Source organism: Ahaetulla prasina, chromosome 5 (genome assembly GCF_028640845.1).
Source record: "Ahaetulla prasina isolate Xishuangbanna chromosome 5, ASM2864084v1, whole genome shotgun sequence".
Taxonomy (NCBI): domain Eukaryota; kingdom Metazoa; phylum Chordata; class Lepidosauria; order Squamata; family Colubridae; genus Ahaetulla; species Ahaetulla prasina.
Genome location: NC_080543.1, coordinates 30,778,007 through 30,794,673, shown reverse-complemented (window position 1 = coordinate 30,794,673; position 16,667 = coordinate 30,778,007).

The window sequence follows — 16,667 nt, the reverse complement described above, 5'->3', positions numbered from 1 at the left end:
ACTGCATCATATAAATATATGCTAAAATTTATATAGTTATCTGAGCATATTACATGCTGTACTGTAAAAATCAGAAAAAGTATTTTGGAATACAGAGGAACATGATCACTGCACATCTTTAAATGCTAGCATTTTTGACTTATTAAAGCAGTTGGGTCTTTAACAGAACTCATGAAAGCTAAATCTTTTTTTCAGGCTTGCATGGAAGTCTGACAAAGGACAGAGTTGCTTTAAACTAATACTCCATTCACAAGTGTTTCAAAGCACTTTTTCTTAATTACTTTCAAAGCATAAAGAATATGGTATCATTAGGTAAACAAAAGAGAAGATTCCTCCCTCCTCAAATCTAATTTTCACAGGGAAAATAAACAATCAACTCAACCTTAAAAAAGATACAAAGAAATGATGATTCAAATATTGTAAATGAATGTACTGTAAGAGAACCTGGAAGAACAAATGTATGAACCATTAAGGGAGGAGAAATGGCAGCTCAATCCTGAGAAAGTGGTGTTAGAAATTTAAAACAATCCTGCCTTGATTTTGTCAGATATAAGAAGGGGGAAGAGGGACACTCACTATGGACTTTAATAATTTTATTATTATACTATATAACAATAAAGTAGCATTCCAGAATCCCTGTGCTATCTGTTTCTTGACCTTGCTTATCTCAAAGGGCTGATACCAGTCTTTAAAGCCTCACTACTTTCTTATCAGAGCAGCATCAAACCTGGCCATTATATCTCGAAGATATAATGAAATATCAGACATTCCCAAAGAATTCTTATAGTATTATAAAGGTATAATAACTAACCTTGAAAAGCAGTGCAGAAATAGTTGGGCTATTTCAGTTACTTTTAAGAAGTAACGGGGAGAAGAAACTTGAGATGCCCACCCTCATTATTATGAGGGGACACAATTTCAAGATTCTGTTATACCTTAAAACAAAGTTCTAATAGTTCTTGTAGTATCTTATTACTTAATCTGGTCCAATTTGAAAGACTGACATTAGTCTCAAAAAGTCTGGCTTAATCATGGAGGTGACATAAGATCCTTGGGGCATCCCACTATCCATAGAATAACTTCCCAAACTATGGTTACAACATTAACAGCAGATTGATATACAAATAACACAGCTGCATAATGGCATAACTGTTTTGGACAAAATAACAATATTTGGGACAATATTTATGACATCCAGGAATGGTTCAGCAGCCTAAGCCCAACTAATACCTGTATTTCTTCACTCATGGGAGTTTGTCAGAAAGATTTGGAGGAACCCAAGAGTCCATCTGACTTTTACAATCCTATGTGAACTGTTTACTGCAAGTGTATCAAAAGAATTTCCTACAGATCACTCCAGGATGACTTTTGATTATGCTGAAATAATAGGAAACCAAGTGGGCTATGCCCTCATTTAGGGCAATGATCCATTAGTGGGTAATTACCAGATTTTCATGCAAATATTTAGAAATGCATTTAACCATTCATGTAGAAGACCAACAACAAATTAAAGAGTTTTGCAAGCTGAAACAGCAATTGCAAAGACAGTTTTTAATTATAAGACAGATAGGTGGGGCAGAACGATCTTGCTCTGATTGACTAGTTTTGAGAAGGACTCGCTAATGAACTGAGAAATAATTAGTAATATAAGACGCATCAGCAAAATTGGAAGAACTGTTCCAATATTGTGTGTTAATTAATGGGTGATTGAAGAAGTTGAGGCATGGAGAAAAACATAAAACATGTAAACAATGTAAAATATCCTCTCCTTGTCTTATCAGACAGCTACATTGGAGAACCTATTCTCCAATGTAAAGAACCCGCTCAGCAGAGAAACAGAGTAGGAATCTTGGTTTCTCCTGGGGATTCTAAGTCAAGGCTTGCACTGCTAAATCACAGACTTCTGAATTTGTTAAGTATTACACCTGTATAACTATATGCCACATAACAAGCAAATGCCCAGTTTGCTTCAGAGCATCATCTCAGAGAAAGTATCAGACTCTCTTTCCAGAATACATGTAGAGAAAGCACATAAACAATCAACCACCTTTTCAAATGAATAAATTTCACAAGGTGATAAGAAAACACAATCTTTCCTGGATTGTGCATAAGAGATTGTGCATAAAAAATGTGCATAAGAGCACAAACGTGCCTACCGTTCCTGTCCTATTATTCCCTTTCATTATATCTAATTAATATAGTTATTACATACTTATGCTCATATATATGCTTATATATTATATAGCTGAAACATGTCAATGCTTATATATACTGTTGTGACAAAATAAATAAAATAAATAAATAAAATCCTCACCAATAGAGGAATGATTACAAATTAGAAAAGTCTATTCAAAAACCACCGATACTGATTTCAGTAGCAAAGTAACTCAACCTCTCACAACAGGAGTTGTGTAAACATTATTTAGACAAGGCCAAACATGCTACAACAACCCAAAACACCAGGAAAAAAAGTGGAAGGCAGAATGACTATATATAAAATCTTCCCAATAACAAAATTGTTATTTCCACAATTTTACAGATCTGCTGGATCACCTTCAATGGAATAGACCTATACAAATTTGGACTTCAGAGGTACTTAAATTTATTCAGAATGAAAGAAAGGCATAAATATTTAACTGCATTTGATATGAGGTACTGTAAATTTGAATATTGCAGTAATGCCTTATGGACTCATTAATTGCTTCACAGTCTTGTCCAGATCCATATTTATGATAAATATTTAGAAGTATACTTGGATGACAATGATTTTTTCAGAAGACACAGCTTTGCACAAAATGCAGATAGATATGTCTTAGAGCATGGTACAAATGTTTTGTCAAGTTGAAAACATGTGCTTGCTCTTCAATTAACTATTTGAGTCACCAGAACAAAGCAGATGCCATACATTGAATCCAGCAAAAGTACAATCCATTTCCCATGGCAGGCATCTAGAAAAGTGAAGGATATCCAGGCTTGTAAAAGTGGGATTGCCAATTTCTAAGAAGTTTCATACCTGATTTTGTGGAGTACAAAATCTCTATAATAACTTCTTAAAAAAAATAACTTAAATGGAAGTTGAAGAATTGATAGCAGCATTTTAAGAATTGAACAATAATAAAACACCATTCCTGAAACCTCTTCAGTGTCTGTTTCGTGACTTGGCCTATCTCAAAGGTCTAAGAGATACTAAAATATTATAGAAATATTTGGAAATTTTATTATATCTAGATAAAAGTAATCTTTAACAGACATAAAGTCACAGCATTCATATATATTTATTTATTAAATTTGTTTGCTGCAAAGTGACTCATCCCCATTAGCTAATAATTTGATCTCATTAACACACATGACATAACCCACATCTGTTGTACTGATTAAATGTATATTGTCATTTGCATAAAACTACATACAGAAGTTGTCTCCTGCATTGGCTTCTGCTATCAATTTGTGCTTGGTTTCCTGTTCAAAATGAACTCTTGAATGTTTTCTTGAAATAATAAATATGTATAATTCATTTGCCTATGTTATATATAAAATTTGAAATTATTTATTATCTGTACTATCATAATCCTAGATTGCAATAGTAATATCCCTTTGTGTGCAACTTCATAAAAGTCAGAAGGAAGATGCACATGCATTGGCATATGCATATATTACATTAAAAACATGCATTAAAAATAATTCCCCAAGCTGTTTTTCAAGTTTCAGTCGTGCATTTTGTCTCTACATCTCCCTGCCCACAAGCCATTTGAGGTAAAGTAAAAAGATGTAATTTTTCAAGGAAGAAAAACCACAGTGATTAACTACTTAAACATAACATCAATGACTATTCTTATTCCGGTAGGCATTGAATGACATGTCATAATAGTGGTTTCACTATTATAACAGTATTATAACAAGTACCAAGCAGACAAACAAGTTTGCCTCTCTATCAAGAATTGTAATATTTTTTTTACTTGTGGGTATATTCAGAATTTTAGGCTTTGTTGTAATCATATTTCATAGCTAGAATATGGGAGATAATAATTCTTCTGTAACATGGAATGGTAAGAGACTACTTGAAGTACCATTCTAAGCACCAAATTGCAAAAAGTTTATAGAGAAATGCTAATTTTCAGTGCCAATGATAACTGATTTTAAAGCAAAGTCCTAAAGGAATGAATAAAGGGGACTGGGTATATTTATCTTGGAATAAGAAGAGGAAGGAGGAGGAGGAGGAGGAGGAGGAGGAGGAGGAGGAGGAGGAGGAGGAGGAGGAGGAGGAGGAGGAGAAGAAGAAGAAGAAGAAGAAGAAGAAGAAGAAGAAGAAGAAGAAGAAAATATATTGTAATTGTCTATATATTGTAGTTAAACATCTAAAGGGATGTCACACATTCAGAGATTCATAGGGATGTTGTAGATTCAGAGAACTGAATCTGTTGAAGTAGTAGGCTATAAACATGCAATTAAAATTTAAAGAAAGGAAGTTATATCCAATATCATAATTGCATATTTAAAAACTCTTTACATTCTGAGGATTTTCTGTTATGGATGATAACTAATGCAGTAGCTAACTCCTTTTGAAATTTAAATACTCTTTCTATTAAATATATTTGTTATATTGGTTTCTTCAGTAACTGAAAGGAAATGCTGTAGTAATATTTTTTAACTTCCACATTTTGTGACTACATGTAATTACTATGTGGTTTGTTTGGTTTTAGTTGAACATATTGCATAAATTCAGTCTTTGTGGTTTGGAAATTATGACCTATCATTTAGTGTTTATCCTGTTGGGCTCATTAATGTGAAAACTCAAGCCTTGAGCTGAGAGTGTTTGCATTTGTGTGTGTGCAGTTTTCTTTTTTATATAAAATTTTATTAAACATATTGTGGTATTGTTGGAAGAAATATCCATCTGGGTTCAGTTCCAAGTGGGGACAAAGACACTGGAAACATGGAGGCTGCTTGGAAAGATGGTTTAATGGTGGTCAGGATCACATGGCTTGAGATCCTGAACAGAAAAGGGCTGAGATCCTGTGTGCTCCCTGGCTTTATGCTTTTTCTGAGCTTTGAACTTTCTGGGGCACAGGAAGAGTATCCTGATTGGTTGTCAGACTCCCAGGGGGTGGGAGTCTTAGCTAGCCTTGCTGGCTGATGTAATCTTCCCAGGTGCCATGTGGTGAGTTTCAGTTGCTAGATGGATTCTATTATGATGCAGATGATGGCCCATTGACAAAGGTAAGGGGTGGCAGGAAGTTGCAGGGAGCTGCTTTGTCTTTAAAACATGTTTCTCCATTTCTCATCCAGGGAAATATATTCTGCCTTTTTAAATATTTTCTAAAATATTTCATTCTTCTAGGAGGGGGGTGAGTGCTAAATTCCTACAGTATAAAGTACAAATGCAAATGCAAATAAAAATAGTGGGAAAGGGGAAACAGAGAAGTATAGGATGAAGTGGGGGACATCAATTTATCAGACTATGCATTATATTTATTACATTCCAAGAAATTTCTGTATTATTGCTATTTTAATGCATCTTATACATCTTAATTAGAAAAGTCATAAAGTTGATATTAACTAAAATTCTACCATTCAGAATCAAATTTACTTCCAGAAAATAGAGAGAGAACATTTAGCATCAGATTTACCAAAGTAGGATCTTGGAAAAATCAGCAATGTTGAATACATATGGATTCCCCTTTGTTCTGAATTCTACAGGACACAAATTTGTCCTTGTGTGACAAAGTATGAACAAGTAAGGTAGATTTAACTGCTGAAAGTTTTAAGGACTACTGTACTAATTGGAAAATTTCAGAAAGCACAATTCTTTCCACATTGCATGATTATAAACACAAAGCACGAACTCTGCTTCATATTTACAGTCTCAATATGTAGATATGTCTGGTAAATTTAATCAGATACATAGATATATCTGATACATTTTATCTACTTTTTAGGACTGAAAACCTAAATATGAATCTGTGTATGTTAAGGCTCAATTTAGAAACAAAAGTAAACACAATATGTTGAAGAATAACATACAATTAGGAATAATTTGAACACTATTACATAAATTAGAATGTTCTGATGAAAAATCCATTTGTGGTAAAACTAGTGAAGCAGCACTAAATAAACTACTCTGTAAACAACTGCATTGGTACACTTAGTTACGATAAAAAGTTATTTAAATGCAGCTTATTTTAACTGCCATTATTCTTTCCTTACATATTATGAATGGTGAAGAGTGAAAGATAATGTCTTGAACTCAGATTTCATTATACTTAAAACAGATTAATTAAAACATGATTAGCTTTGACCATTATTACAATGGCTCTATCTCAGTTTGGAACCAACTCATTATTAGATACAGTTATTTGATCCCTTTCTTCCCAACATGTAGCATTAAACTGCAGTATTCTGCAATAAAATCATTATTATTATTATCATGGTAATCACAGATGATCCATGATCAATATTTTTAAAAAGATGATATAATACAACATTAGACTGAAATAAAACATAATATATTAAGACTTCAAACTCATGAATAATCTGCTTTGTATAAACAGGGTGGATTATATCAGGACTTATTGTTTTTATTGTTCAAAGACTTCAAGTAATGATGGTGATTTATTTTCAAGAGTATTAATAAAAAGAAAAATAAACATTTTACGTGCAATGTAAGAGTTGCTAATTAAGATATAATCACCCAGCCATCATAGCTTGTGCTAAGCTTCATTGCCAAGAAAAAAATATTTCAACTTGAAAGAGAAGAGATGGCAAAGCTGATATGTAAAGTACCATTCTGAATGATAAGAACTAGAAAATTGAGGTTAAAAAGGTCACAGATTTATTAAGCAACTCACTGTAATATAGGCAGTAACACTCAGTGTTCATTTCTTAATGAAATCCTGAATGTACAAGAATGTGTTGGAAATTAGTCTGAAATAATAAATACTTCTCAGTTTATCACTGTGTTAAGGATGACACAAAAAGGTAACCTTTTTAGAAACGGATGTTATCTAAAACATGTTAATTCTATAAAAACCAGTGCTTTTCTTTCCATTAAGTAAATACTTTAGTTAATACTGTCCTCCTATTTATTTATTTATTTATTTATTAAATTTGTATACCGCCCTTCTCCCGAAGGACTCAGGGCGGTTCACAGCCAAGTAAAATAGACAATATATAAATACAATTTAAAATACACTTAAAAAACTTATTAAAATTGGCCATAATTAAAATTTAAAACTAAAACCCATTTAAAAACCCATAAATTTAAAAAACTAACCCAGGCCAGCGCAAATAAATAGGTAAGTTTTAAGCTCGCGGCGAAAGGTTCGGAGGTCCGGAAGTTGACGAAGTCCTGGGGGGAGGTCGTTCCAGAGGCGGAGCCCCACAGAGAAGGCCCTTCCTGGGCGCGCCAGACGACACTGTCGCGACGGCACCCTGAGGAGTCCCTCTGGGAGAGCGTACGGGTCGGTGAGAGGTATTCGGTAGCAGCAGGCGGTCCCGTAAATAGCCCGGCCCTATGCCATGGAGCGCTTTAAAAGATGTTCACCAAAACCTTGAAGCGCACCCGAAAGCCACAGGCAGCCAGTGCAGCCTCGCAGGATAGGTGTCATTCGGGAGCCCGAGGCTCCCTCTATCACCCGCAGCTGCATTCTGACTAACTGTAGCCTCCGGATGCCCCTCAAGGAGCCCCATGTAGAGAGCATTGCAGTAATCCAGGCGAGGCGTCACAAGGCGTGGTGACCGTGCATAGGGCATCCCGGTCTAGAAAGGCGCAACTGGCGCGCAGGCGAACCTGGTGGAAAGCTCTCCTGGAGACGGCCGTCAGGTGTTCATCAAAAGACAGCCGTTCATCCAGGAGAACGCCCAAATTGCGCACCCTCTCCATCGGGGCCAATGACTCGCTCCCGACAGTCAGCCGTGGACTCAGCTGACTGTGCGGGATGCCGGCATCCACAGCCACTCTGTCTTGGAGGGATTGAGCTTGAGCCTGTTGCTCCCCATCCAGACCCGTCGGCTTCCAAACACCGGGACAGCACTTGATAGCTTCATTGGGGTGGCCGGTGTGGAAAAGTACAGCTGAGTGTCATCAGCGTACAGCTGGTACCTCACACGAAACCACTGATGATCTCACCCAGCGGCTTCATATAGATGTTGAACAGAAGGCGAGAGGATCGACCCTGCGGCACCCACAAGTGAGGCGCGCGGGTGACCTCTGCCCCGTCAACACCGTCTGCGACGGTCGGAGAGATAGGAGGAGAACCACCGATAACGGTGCCTCCCACTCCCAATCCCCAACCGGCGCAGCAGGATACCATGGTCGATGGTATCGAAAGCCGCTGAGAGGTCTAATAGGACCAGGGCAGAGGAACAACCCCTATCCTGGCCCTCCAGAGATCATCCACCAACGCGACCAAAGCCGCCTCAGTGCTGTAACCGGGCCGGAAACCGGACTGGAGCAGGTCTAGATAGACAGTTTCCTCCAGGTGCAGGGGAAACTGATATGCCACCATACTCTCTACAACCTTCGCGAGCGGGTTGGAGACCGACGATAATTACCTAAAACAGCGGGTCAGGAAGGCTTCTTGAGGAGGGCCTCACCACCGCCTCTTTCAAGGCGGCGGAAGACTCCCTCAACAAGGAAGCACTCGTAATCCCTGGAGCCAGCCTCGTGTCACCTCCCGAGTGGCCAGCACCAGCCAGGAGGGGCACGGGTCCAGTAAACACGTGGTGGCATTCAGTCTACCCAGCAACCTGTCCATGTCCTCGGAGTCACAGGGTCAAACTCATCCCAGACAACATCACCAAGACCGCCTCGGACGCCCCATCCGAATCGCCACAATTTTGGTCCAGACCGTCCTTAAGCTGAGCGATTTTATCGTATAGATAACCGTTAAACTCCTCAGCATGTCCCTGCAGCGGGTCATCCCGCTCCCCTGGTGAAGGAGGAGCGGGTCACCAAACAGGGCAGCTGGGCGGTTATCTGCCGGCGCAATGAGGAGGCGTGGCAACGCCTCGCTTCAAAAGTGGAAAGAGGGGCAAATAACTAAGGCAGAATATCAGCAAATAGCCCGAGCCTGTAAAGATGAAGTGAGGAAAGCTAAGGCTCACAATGAACAAAGGCTAGCGACAAAAGTAAAAATAACAAAAAGCTTCTTCCAACATGTTAAAAACAAGAAAAAAGTCAAGGAAACAATTGGCCCATTGCTGGGAGAAAGTGGCAAGAAGATGACAAGCAACAGGGAGAAAGCAGATCTACTTAACTCATATATTGCATCTGTCTTTACACAAAAGGAAAAACAATCCAACCTACCAAATACAGCACTACAAAAACCAGATTAGAAACACAAGTTAAAATAGGGAAGAAAATGGTAAGTGAACACCTGTCTACCCTAGACGAGTTCAAATCACCAGGACCGGATGGATTACACCCCAAGGTTCTGAAGGAACTGGCAGACGTGATCTCAGAACCACTGAACTATATCTTTCAAAGATCCTGGAGCACAGGGAGCTGCCAGAGGACTGGAAAAGAGCTGATGTAGTTCCCATCTTCAAAAAGGAAAAACAGATCCAGGAAACTACAGACCTATCAGTCTGACCTCAATACCGGGAAGATTCTGGAAAAGATAATCAAGCAACGAATCACCGAACACCTAGAAGCAAACAAAGTAATAACCAAAAGCCAACATGGGTTTGTCAAAACAGATCATGCCAGACTAATCTTATCGCATTCTTTGACAAAATGACAAAATTAGTAGACCAGAGGAATGCTGTTGATATAATTTACTTGGACTTCAGTAAAGCATTTGATAAAGTAGACCATAACCTACTACTAGATAAAGTAGAAAATGTGGGTTAGACAGCACCACCACCAGATGGATTCGTAATTGGCTGACCAACCGACTCAACGTGTAGTCCTCAACGGAACTACATCCACATGGAGGGAAGTATGCAGTGGAGTACCCCAAGGCTCTGTTTTAGGCCCAGTACTCTTCAACATCTTCATCAATGACTTGGACGAGGGATAGATGGGGAACTCATCAAATTTGCAGATGACACCAAGCTGGCAGGAATAGCCAACACTCCAGAAGATAGGCTCAAGTTACAGAAAGATCTTGACAGACTTGAACATTGGGCGCTATCTAACAAAATGAAATTCAACAGTGGAAAAAGTAAGGTTCTACATTTAGGGCAAAAAAACAAAATGCACCAGTACCGTATATGTGGTACCTTGCACAATAGTAGTACCTGTGAGAGGGATCTTGGAGTCCTAGTGGATAACCATTTAGATATGAGCCAGCAGTGTGCAGCAGCTGTTAAAAAAGCCAACACAGTTCTGGGCTGCATAAACAGAGGGATAGAATCAAGATCACGTGAAGTGTTAGTACCACTTTATAATGCCTTGGTAAGGCCACACTTGGAATATTGCATCCAGTTTTGGTCGCCACGATGTAAAAAAGATGTTGAGACTCTAGAAAGAGTGCAGAGAAGAGCAACAAAGATGATTAGGGACTGGAGGATAAAACATATGAAGAACGGTTGCAGGAACTGGGTATGTCTAGTTTAACAAAAAGAAGGACTAGGGGAGACATGATAGCAGTGTTCCAATATCTCAGGGGCTGCCACAAAGAAGAGGGAGTCAGGCTGTTCTCCAAAGCACCTGAGGGTAGAACAAGAAGCAATGGGTGGAAACTGATCAAAGAAAGAAGCAACTTAGAACTAAGGAGAAATTTCCTGACAGTTAGAACAATTAATAAGTGGAACGACTTGCCTTCAGAAGTTGTGAATGCTCCAACACTGGAAATTTTTAAGAAAATGTTGGATAACCATCTGACTGAGATGGTATAGGGTTTCCTGCCTGGGCAGGGGGTTGGACTAGAAGGCCTCCAAGGTCCCTTCCAACTCTGATGTTATGTTATGTTAAAACCTCTCAGAAAATTATCTATTGGTAAGTGATTTTGCCACTTTTATTAACAGTGATCCATTTTATAGAAGAGTTGTTGATATTTAGTAACCACAGAATAAAACTCTTCTCATGATAATGGAAATATACCTTGCCATCCATTTCCGAATCTATGTTTCACAAAAATAAATATTAAATTGTAACATGGAGTACTCCTTAATCCAATGTTAAGTATGCAGAGTTTACTAAAAAGCATATTGACAAGATGCATATGTACACATACTGGCTTGAGAATATTATCCCAGAGTAACATAGCTAACAGGAAGAAACATTGCTTTAGCATGGAAGTAATTGAATGATTTCGTTTTTTGGGGGGTGGGGATGACTGATTTTACTCTGTCTAACATAGATTATAATGACTGATTAAATGCAATTTCTCCTCCAATTGCATCTTTTTTTTAAAAAAAATAACTTTATTATATGTTAAAATAAAGAGCTAAAATTAACAAGAACTAATAACTATGATGGGAAATAGAGAATGAAAATGAAAGCAAAGCTAAGTCCAAAGATAAACGAAAAATGAATACAAAGATGTAATTTCTGACTTTCTTTCACAACAGATAAAGTATACATTTACATTAAACTCCTACAATATAACTTTCATTTTTCTATTATCTAGTATTATTTCTAATAATAAAACCCATATGTTATAACTTCATTTTTTCCAGTTTTATACAGAAAGTCAAGAATTTATTTCTAATCAGCATTAAAATTAATCAATGTCTTTTCTCAATTCACAACTATAAATTTCTTATCTCAGCCAGCTCCATCAACTTCATTATCCATTCTCCATTGTAGGTTATGTCAATCCAATTGTGTCTTTTTCAGCAGAATCTTACAATCTAAATTCATGCTGAAGATATGTGAATGATGATACTGCATATGATATATTTTTTGATGTGGTATCCTTGGTAATCTCTGAGCTTGTTTGTTTACTGATGCATAATTATTTGACTAGGCAACATTATCAGTGCCAATGAGTGTGGGGTTTGCTTCTGCTGTATATAGAGTAGCTTGCCTTGTCCTATATGCAGAATAAAAGAAAAAGAACTGGAGAAAACCATAAAATACAAAAACTTGGAAATAGAAGTAGAATGACTACGACAAAAAAAAAAAAGCAAAGGTAATACCAATAGTAATAGGAGCCTTGGGTACAATCCTAAAACAACTGGAGCACTACTTGAACATCATCAGCATTAACAAATTCACCATTAGTCAATTGCAAAAAGCAGTTTCACTTGGATAAGCTTACATCCTGTAAATAAAAGACAATATCTTTTAACATCATCAAACAACATTTGCCAATCCTAGGTTCTTGAGAAGAACTTGTTAGGTGGATAAAATGCCAACTTAGTCTAAACATCTGGTTGACTGTGGAATGAACCATAATATATAGTGCCTACAATAGCTTGCCTTGTCCTGTATATACAAGTAGCTTGCCCAGCCAAATACATTATAATAATATATACTGTACATGCTAGCTTGCCCCGCCCTGTATATAAACAGGGTGGAAACCCCACATTCATTAGCACTGATGATGTTACCTGGTCAGGTAATGAAAGGCTTGCAAGCAAACAATTAAGATCTGAGAGCACCAAATATTCCACACTTCAATTCTGAACTACATGTATTCTCTTCTATTTATAGTATAATTTTAATGTCACAAAAATATGCATGATTATTCCAGCAAATGTATACAATTGAAGCTCCTTTGAACAAGTCTTAGTCTTGTTCAAAGGAGCTTCAATCTTGTGCCGTCTGGATATGGAAGGCTGGTTCAAAGGACTAACTTAATGAAGGTCAGGGTTACAAAAATAATACAGTTTTCTCTTTGGATACTAAAAGGGAAGTCCTGCTTTTTAAAAAAAGCTGCCTTCTTCTACAGCACATGAATTTCTAGTAAAGTAGGGTGTAATAGAGGACTCTGAGTGAATTTGTTTTAAGATAATTAACCACAGCAATTAATATGCTTGCCTCACATGCTTTTTGTGTTTCTCAGTGCTTAAATTATAGAATGAAAGTTTGGGACTCTGTAATAAAACAGATTAAGCCCACTTTCTTGTCTTCTTCAGTTTTGGTCTGTTAAAGTTACAAGATATTTTAGTTCTGCTATGGGCACTTTGTGTTCAGAAGAGAAAGAAAGGATAAAATTGTCATAATAAATTTTAACAAAGATTTGTTGTTCCAAGTCAATATATTGGTCTATTATTCTGCAAAGCTGTGATTCTTGGTGAGTCTGGGAAACATCAATTCAATCACAGAGCATATGCTTTGAATGCAACAGATCTCAATTTTAATCCCCAGCTCACTTCAGAGGGTTAGAAAGCCTGGAACCTTAGAGAGCTATTGAAATAAACTACTTATCCTCCCTCTTTTCACAGTCATTTCTGTGCTTGACTTTAGGTCCCAACTGTTCATCACTTCGCATCCAAGAATTGTTCTGGTTAAAGCAAAGAATGATCATGGAGCATTAAAACTGCTCCTGATGAGATCTGATATTCTCAAAGAGACTATTTTAGAAATATTTTTGCATAACAAATTGTCTGGTTGCTGCTGTGTATCATCTTAGAACTCCCACTTTTATCTTCCTAACTATAACTATCTTCCTGGCTATAAGCAATCCTATGATCCTTGCGGCACTGCAGTGATTCTGCTCTCACTCTCTGGATTTCCAATTAAATCTGATTTTTTAACTTCTGCAAAAAAAAACACCACATTACATTTCAAAGATGAAAACATTATGTAATTAAATATTTTAATAACTTTCATGTGACATTTAATTTGCAAATTGATCTTAGAACAAAGTCTCCTTTTGCTCTCCCTATCCTATTATCTGCTGGAATTCTTAAGCTTCTTTAGCAGCAACAATACAAATTGTGTAAGGCTGTTTTAAAAAAGTCCAGCTGCATCAGGCCAATGTTCTATGTAATCTGACATTCTGCATCATTCATTAGTTGTCCAGATGCAAAACTCAAAGGTAGGGCACAACTTCCTTGCACTCCCTTGCATTCCCTACAATCATGTTTCCCTTCTGTTTTATTCTGGAAATAGCATAGAAATAAAAAGATTAGCAATCCTTGGTAGCTGTATTTGTTATGCTTTCCCCCCCTTTTTTAAATCATCTGAATTAGTGGCAACTATGCTTTGTCGATAGGAGCAAATTAACTATGTATTGTGTAAAGATGTACTTACCAGCATTTTTTGTCTGTTTCAGTTGATAGTCCCAGGTTCTATTTGTCAGGGAGAAACACACTTTTTATCTATCTTTTCCATTCTATGGTTATTTGATAAACATTTACGTATGATATACCCTTTATCTTTGCACAAACCATTTCAAAAGAGGCTTTTCCTATGTGTGATTTCCTTAATCTTAAATGATTAGGTTTAACAACTAAAACTGGCATAATTTGAAAGGATGCATGACATTGTCATGCATCAAAGAAAAAAATAGAATTTGCAGATATTTGCCTTTTCTATACCACACAATAAACAAACAATCATATAACTGACATGTCAGGGATAAGGCTGACGCTTGAATCATATATCATTCATGATTGAGTGGAAAAGCATAGCTTTGTATAACATTTTAGAACATACTTATGTTTTCTTCTTATAATAATTACATTGGATCTGTAAGGTGGACCACTGGTATATCTTATGGCAGAGAAAAATGCTTGTGTAAAAGTACTTTAAAAGAACATAGCTAATATAATCCTAAAATTGTGAGAATGGATTCTCTGTTCTAATTCTGAAGAGTTCTAACTCTTCTTTAAAAATAGAGTTTCCACAAACCTCTTAGGTAGCTTATAACTTATTATACCTGTGGATCTTATTGGTAGGTTCTTTCTTATATAAATTAAATCTAGGTACCTGAAATGTATAGATATTATTTATGTTGTTAGATCAGTAGCAATGGGAAATAGTACCTGACCATCCACTATGTGGTACCCTTTGTACCAGAACATTGATACCATGTCTCACTTCAGTTTTCTTTTGTCCTGAATGAACATTTCCATTTTCTTCAGCCTATCTTCATGGGACATTTCCTCAAATCTCTGAATCATCTTTTTCTTCTCTGAACCTATTTTAATCTGTCAGTATATTCTGGAATTCTAATGCCTGGACCTGTTACCCAAGTATGATGTCACCAGTGCAAAAGAGAGGACTAATAAGAGAATAATAAATAAATAAATAAATAAATAAATAAATAAATAAATAAATAAATAAATAAATAAATAAATAAATAAATAACTTCAGTAATACAGTCCAGGGATAAGTGAGCTTTTATAAAAGCTTATAAGTTTGCTTTATAAATATCCACATAATAAGGCAATGATTTTCTAATTCATAGCTCAGCTTTATGGAAACAAGACCTTTTAAAATTGAAGTCTATTGTGTTTGGATAGATCTGATATTTTCTATTCAGAAATACTATTTGGTTTACCATATTGACCATCACTATGCACTCTAGTTATTTGAAAGAGAAGTTTAAGGGCTAGGTAGCAACTGGTTCCAATGATCATTCTGATCTGTGCAGGTTTCCTAAGGAAAAGAGTTGAAAATTCATGGGATTTATTCCCAGGAAAACTTAGGCAGACTATTACATAAACATAGGTAAAAGTAACTCATATTCCATTTGGAAGGTGGGTGATACTTAATTCCACCAGATGTCTTGGTAAGGAGATCTCTCCCATATATTTTTCTGTTCTGCATGACCTTTTCAGGCCTAAACTGTGTTTACTTCCTCCTTTCATTTATACATGTAATTCTGCCCAAAATACTCACCAGAAATCCAGTTCTAATATGCATAAGTTCCAACAAGCATAGAGTGGGTACAGTGTTCAAGTTAGTTTTCTAGTTTGCATTATAGTGACAAATAAAAGCCCATATTTCATTAATCTTTTTGGGGTTCAGCATTGGAAATTTATCAATGTGTCAGTTGATTTGGAGTATAAAATATTGTTTTTCCTAGCTTTTAAGAAGAGATTGGATGACCATTGGTCTAAAATGGTGTAGGACTTCCTGTTTGAGCAGGGGGTTGGACTAGAAGATCTCCAAAGTCCATTCCAACTTTGTTATTCTGTTCGGTTCTGTTTTAATAATTGATTTGCATGAATTGGTTAAAACCAGGTAGATAACATGCTGGGACAAAAGCCCACGTTCCCACATATTGTATTTGATAGCTTTGTAACATCCCAGCCTTTCATCCTCATAGAAAGCATCTAAGAGTCTATACATTAGAACCAGGAAAATTTAATGAACTATGGTATGTTTGGATGCGAAGGATTCATTCAAATGTTCATCACATTATGAAATATTTGGGATTATATTTCAACCTTATCTAAAACAGGAAGAACACAATTATATTAAAAAAAGATTTTGTAAAGATATGATTCAAATAATTTTGATACACACAAGAAACATCTGAAAAATGTGGGGAAAATTATTTTCATATCCTAATAGGTATGCAATTCAGTCACTGCCAAGATTCATGAATAATTAAATACAGTTAAAGTTATTTCTGAATAAATATGTAGGATTGCATTGTTAGTATAATGATAGCAACTTTAGTCATATAGTCACCGTATCACAGTGAAAATATTTTTGAAACAGGTGCTTCTTAGTTGTACCTAATAACATAAAACTGCCAGTATAAAATAACCTTTGATTTTTTTTATAACACTAAATTGCTTTGGACTGATTTTGGAGCTAA